General features: G+C 36.7%; 1 long non-coding RNA gene across 1 annotated transcript in view; it reads right to left on the bottom strand.

The window, feature by feature from the left end:
- Positions 1-270: 270 nt before the first annotated feature.
- LOC126455678 (uncharacterized) overlaps positions 271-12985 on the bottom strand; it is a 51096-nt gene continuing 38381 nt past the window's right edge. The window contains exon 3 of the long non-coding RNA XR_007585352.1: positions 271-396. This is a non-coding gene — a long non-coding RNA (uncharacterized LOC126455678). The remainder of the gene's footprint in view (positions 397-12985) is intronic.

Here is a 12985-nt window from a genome sequence, read left to right as displayed (position 1 = left end):
TGGTTGCTTGACATACTACATTGATATATTATAAATTGGAAATAAGTAACATCAATCATATTCTTTACATAATACATAGAGAAACACATATACATAGAATATGGATTTGGACAATTGTCGTTTTGTCTTTTGAACACCACGAAACTTTTAAGACATTGAAATAGTTTGACATTTGTATTAATGGTTATGCTGCGACAATGCTTGCAATGTAAGAGCATGCTGCAATGCCTCTGCCCCCATAACAGTGATCACAAGCCTGTGATGGTATGTGCAGTCACAGTGGTGAGGTTGGTGGGTGAAGTTTCATACCATGGAGCGTTGACCAGATATGCTTGTATCCGGGCTGGCGATGTGATTGGACAGGAATTCAGATGTCAGCTTGTCCTTCACCTCACCCTGGGTTGAGTGCATGCAAATAATGTTGGCAGTATCAACACTCTACTAAATTGCAGATGGTTTATAGCTGTAAGGCACATGGCACATAATCACATTAGAACACTGTGAGTGAGTTCAGTGTTTGTGTTGTTTCAGCTTAGTATTTTGTCAGTAGTTGTCTTTTGCTAATCTTACCAGTTCATTGCACTTTCATGTAATGTTGCTGCACAATGTTCACATATTTCAGCAATTGCCTGTAAATGGTGTAATTTATGAAAGCCAAACAAAAAACTTTATTTGCTCCATGACACATCCGACACTTCCCCACGGTCACATTTGTTATGCATGCACCATGATCCGCTACACAACAAAGTGTCCAGAATCCTTATTGTCAGTGCGTTTGCTCACTGGAACATGCTGACCTGAGAGTCACAAAAGAACAGCTGATTTCTGTGCATTGATGTGTTGCTCTACAGGAAGTAACCAAAGTTTTCACACAGCTGTGTTACCATTACTGTTTAGCATACCTTAGTTCACTGGTTTGTTAGACACAGGCAGTGACAAATGTCCCGTTGAATTCCACTCAGGATTTATGGTTTAAAACAGTGATTTTTAACATAGTATCACATTTATCTTTACATTTTTAGTTAAATTGTGCTTTTGTTTCAACTGTGAACATTATGGTGTGTTACAAGTTTGGCTTGTTAGCCCCTTTACTTGTACACTTCACTCCTGGTAACTTGGAATTACTTATTCAAGACTCTGGCCTGATTTCACGAAGACTAGTCTCTGTAGCATGTGTTCCATGTAATGTATTTTGCATTTGTTTATTGAATTACTCAGGTCACCAGTGCGTGGTCCATTTTTTATAAATACCACAAATACTGGCTCCTGCTTCCACATTTACATCGCCCTAACTTGGGTCAAGGTATAAAAAATGCTTTGCAAGCTACAAAGCTATTTGCTCGTAAGTCATGCTTCAAATGGACAAATATTAATTTCTGTTACATTTACTAGGGTTGATGAAAGCAAAATTTAATTTATTATTACTGCAGATGTCAAATAAACGTAGTCTGCAAGAGCTCATTTCTTAGAATCTGTATCAGAATTTTCTTAATGGTATAAATGAGACTTAATCTCAAGTACATCATTATGTAGCATTTAAGTCCACTATAATGTGTGGCTTTTTCACAAGTCCTTCCAATTAATAGCCATTCATTACACTGTTATTCACATTATAAACAATACATAACATTCTCACTGTTACAAATGATTAATGATTACTAGGTGCTTCTATGGACTAACTAGGATAATAAGTACCAAAAACGATGAGCCATGAGAACTAAAAGAAAATATCAAAAGCCTACATCTATATATAAAAAATAAACAACATTATTGAACATTATTGACTTTACTTTTTCAAATCCCTTGAAGAATATAATCTTCTCATGTCCATTGCCATGGAACAAGCTAGTCTGTGGCTGCACCCCTGGGTTACCCTTATCAACTGGTAAGGCCCACCATAAAGTAATTGCCATTTATTATTTTAGCACTTTATGCTGGAAGAATTTTGATGAGTCCTCAACATATTTACATCTGGTTCCAGTCAAGGTAACTTTGGAATTGGGTTGCTCCAGTCATCTTCTGTACTTGGAAACACTATCTCTCATGGTGTATAGCCCTCTGAATTGCGTTGTAAACTATTAAATACTTCTTCAAATGTCTGAACATACTTAACCCATTTTGTATATTGTCTGTGAGCATATGTTCCGATAGATCTATTAAACTCCTTGAAGAGATCAATACCTAGGTTATCTCTTGTCCCTGTAGAAATTGCTTTTGTGGTGACAAAGTATGACGTGTTGTCAGACAACATGGCCTTTGGTTTACCATCAGTTGGTATATAATCAGTCATTATTCTCCTGATATTGATGTGGAAGTGGTAGTTTGCAAGTGATCAGAAGTGGCTCACAGACATCTGCTGATATTCATTCTAACAGTTTTACTGGAATTATAGGATGGAGTTCAGTTTCCATGGATATATTTGTGTGTTTGGCCTTCCAACATATAACACACTTCCTTACCAAATTACACACTCTCCTTTTGAGGTTAGGGTAATAACAGTAATTCGAAATTTTCCTAGTGCACTTTTGAATTTCAAAACGACCCGAGGTATTGTGTGTGTACCACATCAGTTGGTGGTACACAAACACATCAGTTGTCATCTTGCACATTTTTCCATAAGGCCAAAACCATGGCTAATGCTTCTATCCCAAGAATTAAATATGCCCGCTCACACTGAGAAAGCGCTCTGCAAGAAAATCCTATAATCCTAATGTCTGTTTTCCCTGCTGTTTGGCACAATTGAGAGAGACACAGCCTCAGACCAAACAATGACACATCCAACACAATACAGAAGTCTTGCATCATATCAGGATGGTGCAGGGCTTCTGAATTAAGCAAGGCATCACAGATTTCTTCAAATGCCTGTAGGCATGTGGAAGTCCATATCGAAGGTGTATTTTTTCTCAACAAATTCTCCAGTGCAGCTTTGTTCAGAAGTTGATCAGGCACGAATTGCCTGAAAAATGCTGCTAATCCTAGGTATGCCTTCAACTACATTCTTGTCCTAGGTGTTGGAAATTATCTAATTGCCTTTAACTTCTTTGGACCTGGAATTATTCCTTCCCCAAACATCAAGTGGCCAAGAAACTTGATTTGTGCTCTTCCAAACTTTGATTTTGTAAAGTTCGCTGTTACCCCTGCATCTGCAAACCTTGTCAGTACTTCAGTTATTATATCCTTATGATATACCCAAGTGTTAGTAGCTATGACCAGATCATCAACATAAAGTCACTCTGCTTAATAGATCATAGCCTAACAAGGTGTCAAGTGCATTTATAAAGATGCCAGCACCTATATTCATCCCAAAAGGTAATACTTAAAATTGGTAACTTCTTCCAGCAAACAGGAAGGCCTTATACTTCTCAGATTCCTTTGTTAATGTGATTTGCCAATAAGAATATCTCAGGCAATACTCATCTGGTATTTAACATTATAAAACTTTTGGGTTTGTTCTTCCAAATGTTCTGACCTGATACAGACTGTTATTATTATTTTGTTTATATCCTGTGCTGAATCAAAGACTGGTGTATGCTGCAATCTGCTTTACCTACTGCAAGCATTGGACTACTATAAGGTGAGTCTGACACTTTATAATGTTCCATTCCAACATTTTCCATATTTCATGGTAACTTCTTCCTTCATTGTCCAGTGCACTGAATATGTGACTTTGCAAGACGTTTGGTGGGCATATGCCTCAATGTGGTAAGTACAACCCTTAATGGTTCCAGGTTTATCTGCGAACACAGTTTGAAATTTGACTAACAAATCTGCCAACTGTTTCTGCTGGTCCACACTTAATCACTCTGATTTCACCATTTTATTGCAGATCTGTTTAGTAATACTATTACTGTCACTATCCACCAATACCAGTGCTGGTATTTCTTTATTCTTCCACCATAGACCTGTGTTAAGATATCTCACACAGATACATCAGCAATATTTTCCATGTACCTAATATGTTTTTACTAGCTAATTCAGCCTGATGGCCTGTATTGCCAAGATTGCACTTATCCATAGAGAGGTGAATTCTTGCTTGCCTCTCCCAGAGGAAGTCCCATCCCAGCACGAAGGTGACAGACAAATTTTTAATTATAGGGAACATGCACCGAAATACATCATTTTCTATTGTCAAGTCCACCTGAGCCTGGTACTTGACAATTTGTGCTTTTGCACCAAAAGAACGGACAACTTTGCATCTGTGTACAGTAAGTGTAGGTATGGATCAGGTGGGTTCTTTACACAAATCTTTGTTTCCAATTATGGTGTGAATAGCAGCTTGTTCTACCTGTTTTGCCATGTTTTTACACTTTGCTGGCTCCTGACACAATTGGTCATATCATGTTCGTGTACACCACTACTGGAAGGTGTGGTATGGTCAAATCTAGTTTCCCAAGCTTGATGGGCTAGGTGGGCTCTCGTTATGCATTTCAATTATTTGTACTCTTTGTTCATTAGGAGAATGTCTCTCCAGACTGTTTTGCCAAGATATATATCTCTGATCACACTTGTTTCAGTTTGCATTCACCCTCCATTGATTATTCAGAGATGCAGCAGATTTGTTTTGCCACTGGTCATAGTTGAACATCCCAGCCTAGAATTATTGGTGCCCCTGAATCTGGCTGTTTATCGCGTCACTTTGGCACTTACTATTTGCATTTGGTGAACTGTTACTATTGTAATTGTTGTAATGTCCTATGGTATGATCATTCCTGCCTGATCCATAATCATAACTATTACTGTTGCAATAACCATTTCTTTTGTGGTTACCATTGCCATGACCATTTTCATTACCTTTGTTGAGATTTTTTGATGGAGAATAACTACCGCCATTGTCTCTTTTAGTATGCTCATGGATCATATCAATTTAATCCAGAGTAGCTAGAAATTGTTGCAGGCCTGTGTCAGGTGCGTTCACGAACTGTTTGTGTACCAACCTGGACAACCTCGTTTTCAAAATATGTAGTACATCTGTTGTAGATGCCGTCTCATCCCAGTACCTCATTTTATTAATATACTTCTCTGTAACATTTCCCATACTACCCTTTTTCATGTTATATTGTTAAGGATTGTATACTTCTAAGTCTTTCCTGAGTGCAACAACTCCAAAATTTTGACAAAAATGCTCTTTCAAACTACTGGAGCATATCACAGCCATCAGCAGTCTCCATTGCCCATAACCCAGCATCAACTACTACGTGCATTGCAAGAAACTGGAGTTTCCTCTTTCTGATCAAACTTTGGGCAGAAAAATCTTAAAATTCTTTATAAAAATCACAGGGTGCGTGATTCTTTTCTCATGACAAAAGTTCATCCTTTATTAAACTCTCTTCGATATTTATACTTGAGTAGGCCTGTGTGGCTTCTCATTCTGCAGGTACAAAAGGTCCTCTTATAGGACTTGGTGTGTCATAATCATGATTTACTGGAACAGGGGCTAGTGGATACCTTTATTCATTACCATATCTCGTATGCTGCAGTGTGCTCTCAGATTGCCCTCACTCAATACAAGCTATTTGTGACAAGATTTCATTTCTCCTTTGTGGCAAATCTTCATTTAAAGTTCATATGATATTTTGCAGTTCAGTCTTTAATTCATTGGCAGGCTCTCCACTTCCAAAAGCTGACAGTGGTGGTCCTTGAAGTGGCTGATTGTATCACTGTATTTACGTGTTCCTTTATGTCAGCTCCCTTCTGTTGCAACCGTTGTTCTACAGTGTTGTCTAATTTTTTGTCATGTTCCTTAATGTGCTCTTGGATCTGCACTGCTTGTTTTATCTGCAGTTGATACAGACTATTGGTCACTTTGTCTACCTGCTTATTCAGATTATCAGTGGAGGTTTGCCATTTCTGCAGTCCCTCTGTAAGTTTGTCAACTGATTCAGGTAAGCCCTTCCACACTTTCTTTAGCAGAATTACTTTGGTAGTGATGCTCTTCAGACTATCCTCCATTCTTCTAAAACAGGTTTGATCCCTTTTCTCTGGTATCCAACTGTGATGTGAGGTTGTCACACCAGAGCTTTTGCTTTTCATCCCTTTCCTTTTTTCTGGCTCTTTGCTGCTCCCCAAATTGAGCTAGCAAGGCTTGATCTCTTTCCCTATATTTTATTGCTCTTCTTTTATCTTGTTCTCCCAATTAGAATCTCATAACCAATTAGCACAAGATGTGGTACCTGAGTTGAGAAGCACTCAGGGCAAAGTGAGTGGTGTATAGAGTACAGTGTCCACTCACAGTAGCACTGCTACCACTAATACAGTGCCAAGCGATTTTCATCTCTTCACTCATGCGAAGAAGTAGCTTACATAGCAGCACTTTGATGACAACAACAAACTTCAAAATGCTGCAAAAGACTGATGACATAACAGGCAGCAGAAGTCTATGAGAAGAAATTTGTAAATTACTGAAACAGTGTGTCAGATGCTTAAATTGGTGGCTATGTTGAAAAACAGCAAAAAGCTGTAGTTTCAAGATATATATATATAATAAAGCAAATTTTTTATTTACAGCAAAATAGAGGCTACTGTTTGAACTGCCCTCTTATAATACAATAATTTGTCTTGTTCCTATTTTTTACATACTTTCTACATTTGAATTAGAATAAAACTAGGTACTGAAAAAGATTACTGCTCTTCATCTACTATTTTCAGCTGCTGTTTTCATCCAATACTCAAATAACCACATATCTATTTAATATAAATATTAGAGTTATGTATAACTTACATCCCTGGGTCCAAATATTTTGGTAAATTATATAAGGAAAGGTTAATTGAGATATTCTTTATGTTGTTTTTTAATATCTAGGAATTATCAATTTCTTGTCTTATGCTAGCTGCTAACCTGTTGTATACTTGTGCACCAGAGTATAAAACTGTATGGAGAACTATATATTGGAATACATACATTGTATTTCTAGTATTGTGGTTGTGAGTTGCAGAGTTCTGTTAACCACAAATACCAGTAGGGAGTAAAGTACTTGCATGTGAATCTAAGTATCTCAAGTGTCCCTGAAGAGTTTTTCATGAGAAGTCCATTTTTCATATTACATGTGGCATACCATGTTTTGTTTTCAATTAAATTCTCTCATTAAATTTCACTGCTCACATCATTGTAAATAATCATTGACAACAAGTTTACTAAGCATGCTGCAAAAGTACTGTTTATCCCTTTTATATCTGACTTCTGTCCAACTGGAGCATCTGTATCAATACTACAGTTTAGCTCTTTCACATGTACTGTGTTTACAAACGGAAATTTTCTTTGCCAATTAACTGCTATGGTAACATTTAGGTTCATCCTGTAGAGTATTTTATCATTATTCTTGCAATGTTCATTTATCTCAACCTTTTTGGCAGCTGCCAGCTTCCACTTAAGACCTGGATCTTCAGTATTTGTGGTTTGCCATTTTCAAAGTGCTACCAAACCATATTCAACAACAATTTAGCATATTTAAATTTTCCAGTTCCACAGACCAAATATGCAGTTCCTTGCTATGACTTTGGACAAAGCAGTTTACAATTAGTGAATAATATGACAACATGTTGATCATTTACATGATTGCCTCCTACATTAACATTTAGCTTCTCCTTGTTAACACATACTTTGAGTTGTTGTTAACACATACTTTGAGTTGGTCTACATCATTGGAAATCATCATTGAAGACAAGTTGACTAAACATGCTGCTTGAATAACTTTCTGAATGAATGATACAATTAATGAATATAATCCATTTATTCATTGATGAGATCAGTTTCAGGCAACTGAAAGTTTCATATGTGCCAAACACACTTTACGATATTGTCAGAAGCTTAGAATATTGAATCAATTTGGTAGAAATCCACAACAAAAGTCTTTGTGATAACAATATATTAGGCTTGGAGAGTAATATTGATAGATATGGAATTCTTTTCTTGAGCAATACAAATAAAGCAAAGGAAGCATCAACATAAAAAAATAAAAAATGGCTACTAAAAATAATTCATGAAATAGATGTGCAGAATTCTTTTCTAATTCAAATAAAGCAAAGGAAGCGCCCAGATAACTAAAGAAAGCAGTAATAATAATTTGTGAATCTGGTATCTCTCAGGATAGTGGAATCTTACATACATTTACCAATGTGCATTAGTCGCAGTTGTTGCTAATAGCAAATACCAGTTCCAGTTGAGTTTTGATTTATACACCAACAATAAAGAAATGTGCTATCAGGACCTCTTGGATTACTGTTCAGAATGGTGGTCTATGTTGTGGCTTGAAAGTTGTTGATAGTACCCTATCTAAACATAAAGCAGAATTCTAAACACACTAAAACAACTGTTTCTACGAAGACCTGTTGGATCCATAATGAGTGCCTATTTTTATTTTAAACAGTATAGTGCAATATAAGTAATGTTTTTAGAGGAAAGTCAATTACTTTATGCAGTAATCAAGCAATCTGTAGAATTAAATAGTAGCTGTTTTATACATCTTTTTCAATGTAGTAGCATTTTTGTTAACTTTACTGGAACATCAATAAACAGAAATAATCATAGAACTTTAATGAAACATTTACTGCCACAGATTGGAACTGAGAGAAATTATGTAACTATTATGTAAACCACATATTTTTTTTAACCTAAGGAATACTTGCATCAGTTGATTTTACAGCAGGGTTTTTACAATTTAAACTCTCTGAAAAATCTTGTGCAGTCACTCAAGCATTACATGAAATTTCAAAAAATAAGTCAAAATGTAAATCTTGATCTGGTGATGGGTGACAAATTTTATTTTTTATTTATTTTTATTTATATACTTGTTCCATAGATCTGTACATGTGAGCAAGTCACTCAGATGTGGAACGTGTCAATGTACATAATAAAATACATAGAATAAAGACATTGTTATAGTATTAATAACAGTGCACAAAAGTCACTTATTAGCTTAAAAACTAGTCAACATAAATGTGAAGATAGCAGTTTCATATTTAGGGCATTATTGCATCTATTTTAACCTTGAACAGTAATCGAAACTCCCCACTTTGGGTTTAAAAGTGACCCAAAAATGGAAATGAGAAAAACAGGAATTTTTACATTAGGGCATTATTACATTAGTTTAACAGTAAACAGTGTCAAAAAATTTAAAAACATCTTTCCAATCTGGGTTTTACTTATTTTTCTGAAAGAATACCTCTTAGTGAATAAAGTGAGGTCTCAAGTAAATAATTTCTCAAGCTACGTTTAAATACTGATGTACTACTCCTTATACTTTTGATGCTGTTGGGTAGGGAATTGAAAATTTTCCAGCATACTTTACCACTTTCTGAATAAGTGTCAAGTTCTTTAACTCACAGTGGAAATCCTCTTTTCTTCTCGTGTTATGTTCATGATGTAGGCAATTCGTTTCATACAGAGTGGGGTTATTTATTATGAAGCACATCAGTGAATATATGTACTGAGATGTTGCTGTCAGTATTTCAAGTCGTTTAAAAAGATTTCGACATGAGGTTCGTGGGGATACACCACAAATGATTCTTATTGCTCTTTTTTGTGCTGTGAGGATTTTCTTTGCGGCAGGTGTGTTGCCCCAGAAGATGATGCCATAACACATGACTGAATGAAAATAGCCAAAGTAAGCTGACTTTGAGATGGTAATGTCATTGAAGCGTGACAAAATTCGGAAAGCAAATGTTGCCGACGTCAGCCGTTTTAGTGTTTGTAGAACGTGATGTTCCCAGTTCAGCCTACTGTCCACGTATACGCCTAGGAATTTTGATAAGTACACTTGCTTTATCATCTGATCATTCTGTGTGATAACTATTTCTTTTGGGTTTTTGTGGGTTGTCTGGAACTGGATAAAATTGTTTTTTTTTCAGGTTTATTGAAAGGGAGTTAATACTAAACCAACCCAGAACTTCTTTAAGGATATCATTGACCTCGGATTCTAAGTCAGTAGCTGACACATTATCCACCGCAATGCTCGTATCATCAGCGAACATTGAAATTTACACTTCTTATTGATGGATAAAGGCAGGTCATTAACATATATGAGGAACAGCAAGGGCCCAAGCACTGATCCCTGTGGCACTCCATGCTGCACAATTTCACACTCAGAGTCCACTGTATATTGTGATACACTATCTGAAACATCTAGAATAATCTTCTGCTTCCTATTTTCGAGGTACGATTTTAACCAGTTCCCTACAGGTCCTGTTATTCCATAATGACAGGCCTTCTTGAAGAGTATCTGGTGATCTACACAGTCGAACGCCTTTGATAGGTCGCATAAGACACCAATTGGCAGCCTCTTGCTGTTTATAGACTCTAGAACATCATTTGTGAATGAGAAAATTGCGTTATCTATTGAAACTCCCTTTTGAAAACCAAACTGCTGACTGTTAATGATGTTCAGGTCACCAAGATGTGCCACAATCCTGTTGTACAGAGCTTTTTCTAGGACTTTTGAAAATGTTGTTAATAGAGAGATAGGGCGATAGTTTGACACATTTGTAGCATCCCCTGCTTTGTACAGGGGCCTGACAACAGAGTATTTCATTCTATCTGGAAACACTCCTTGTTGCATGGATGTGTTGCAGATGTGAGACAAAACTTCGGTCACTTCACTACAGCAAGCCTTCAACAGCTTGCTTGAAATATCGTCGATACCAGCAGAATGTTTATTTTTCGAAGACTGTATGATTTTTTTGATTTCATTGGCAGTAATGGGAAGCACACTTATTTGACTGAAAGGTTCTGGAAAATTATTTTTCATTATACGGGCAGCTTTATCTACAGAACCATGGCAACCTATCTGTGTTGGGACAGTTAAAAAATGTTGGTTAAAGATTTCAGCAATTTCCTCACTATTAGTTATCTCTGAGTTGTCAACAGTTAAAACAATATTTTTGTCTTTGGTCTAGTTTACAGTCCCTGTTTCTCTCTTTATCACATTCCAGATTGTTTTAATTTTATTTTCAGAATTAGTAATTTCAGATGCTATACACATACTTTTAGAGTTTTTAATTACTTTGGCAAGAATTTTACAGTAGAGTTTATAATGTTTTAGCTGAGAAGGGTTGTTAGAAGTCTTTGATGCTATGTAGAGTTGTCTTTTTCTCTGACAGGAAGCTATGATGCCCTTAGTGAGCCATGGTTTTTTTGCAGCCCTTGCAGGTTGGACTCTGTATGACTTTTTTGGAAATACACTTTCAAAGATACCTGCTATCTCATTTGTGAATAAATTGTATTTTGAATTAGCAGTTTCTGCTAGATAAACTGGTGTCCAGTCAGTATGCTGAAGACATGATCTGAACGTTTGAATAGCTTCCTCACTTATTTTCCTTACTGTTTTCCATTTAAGTGAGGTGTCACTCAGAGGAATTCCCAAGCTGTTGAAAGTAACTCGTTGTCCGCCATGGTCAGACAGACCATTTATAACCATTTCAATATTAATATGGTTGACTTTACTCTGATCAACAAAAACGTTATCAATGAGAGTACTGGAAGAGGTTGTGGTTCTGGTGGGCGAGCTAACCACGGGAACAAGGTTGTACGTGCACATGAGATTTTCAAACTCCACCTTGCAGGGAGAATTAACCAAGAAATCTATGTTAAAATCCCCAACAACTACCATGCCCCTATTTTTTCTACTTAAGTACAACAAAAGAGTATCTAATTGTTTAACAAACACTTTAAAATTTCCAGATGGTGCCCTGTAAACTGCCACAACTGTTAATCTGGAGACAGTGTCTGGCACCTCTATAGCACATACTTCAAAATATAGCTCAAAGCAGAATCTTTGTACATCTATTGCCGTGAACAAGACATTGTTTTTTACAAATACAGCTACTCCTCCATTGTCCATATAGTTCCTGCAATAAGACGTTGCCAAAACATAGTTGGGAATAGGGACCACTTAAATACCAGCAGTGATGTGGTGTTCTGTTAGACACAGAATGTGGGCACTGTTTATACCTTTTGTGTCTTCTATATTTGCTGTGAATTGATCCAGTTTGCAGTATAGGCCTCTTATGTTCTGATGAAACACTGTTAACTTTTGTTTGTCTTTAATTGTATTGCTGTTTGAGTGAACTTTCGTTTGTGTATTAATTACTTGTTGCAGATCTTTGTTACTGGACCAAATCCTGCTAGAGTTGGCCCAGCTCACTAGTTTCCCTCGTTAGTTAGGGCTATGACTGGTCTGCTTTCAGACTGGTTATTGTTTAGGCCTATTATTTCATGAAAAGCTTTTGCAATGTCTGCTGCTAGTTTATTTTTGCCAAACTGATTTAGATGTAGTCCATGCTTTGTGAAGCAGTGACTCTCATACCTGTCTGTATCCAGTAGTGTCACATTCGTTAACTTAGTGCAAAAGTGTTTCAGTTTACTATTCGTTAGGCGAATTTCTCTGTTCACACAAGACCAGTCTGCCAGGTCATATCTCGTGGGCACAGTTGTTAGTATTATGTTTGTATGATGTAATAACTGCAGCAATACGAGTAGCTTTTTAATGAAAGTGCTGGCCTCGTTGCAATAAACATCGTTTGCTCCTGCGATTATCGCAACACAGTCTTTTTCCGTGAATTTAGCACATTCTGTGTGTATGTCTTCTACCACATTCACGAATTTTGCAGCTGGTTTAACAATTGCTGATATACACGAACCATCTTGAGCAGAGTTTGACATGCATGTCGAAATATTGCGAGCATGACTGTCTCCAAATATTTTTACGTTATTTTTCCGTTGTGTTTGTTTACGTACGCGATCGGAACTTTTTCTTACGCAACCACGCGTGTTTTGTGTACACGTGTTGCCGTCTACTACAATTTTAGATGCACTGTTTTTGTTATTTGAATTATCACTGTTTATCAAGCACTGAACTTTGTCCACTGTTGAGGCTTCTTTATTCACTTGTGGGTTTCCTTTCTTGTATATAAATGTGGCGTCGTCGACGGTTACGTTTTCACGACGTACACAACACTGATCTACACACACTGTCGAAGCACTACCGTTTTGTAG

The sequence above is a fragment of the Schistocerca serialis genome, chromosome 2 (genome assembly GCF_023864345.2).
Source record: "Schistocerca serialis cubense isolate TAMUIC-IGC-003099 chromosome 2, iqSchSeri2.2, whole genome shotgun sequence".
NCBI classification, from domain to species: domain Eukaryota; kingdom Metazoa; phylum Arthropoda; class Insecta; order Orthoptera; family Acrididae; genus Schistocerca; species Schistocerca serialis.
The sequence above is the reverse complement of the archived record's forward strand: the minus strand, read 5'-3'. Positions and strand labels throughout refer to the sequence as shown.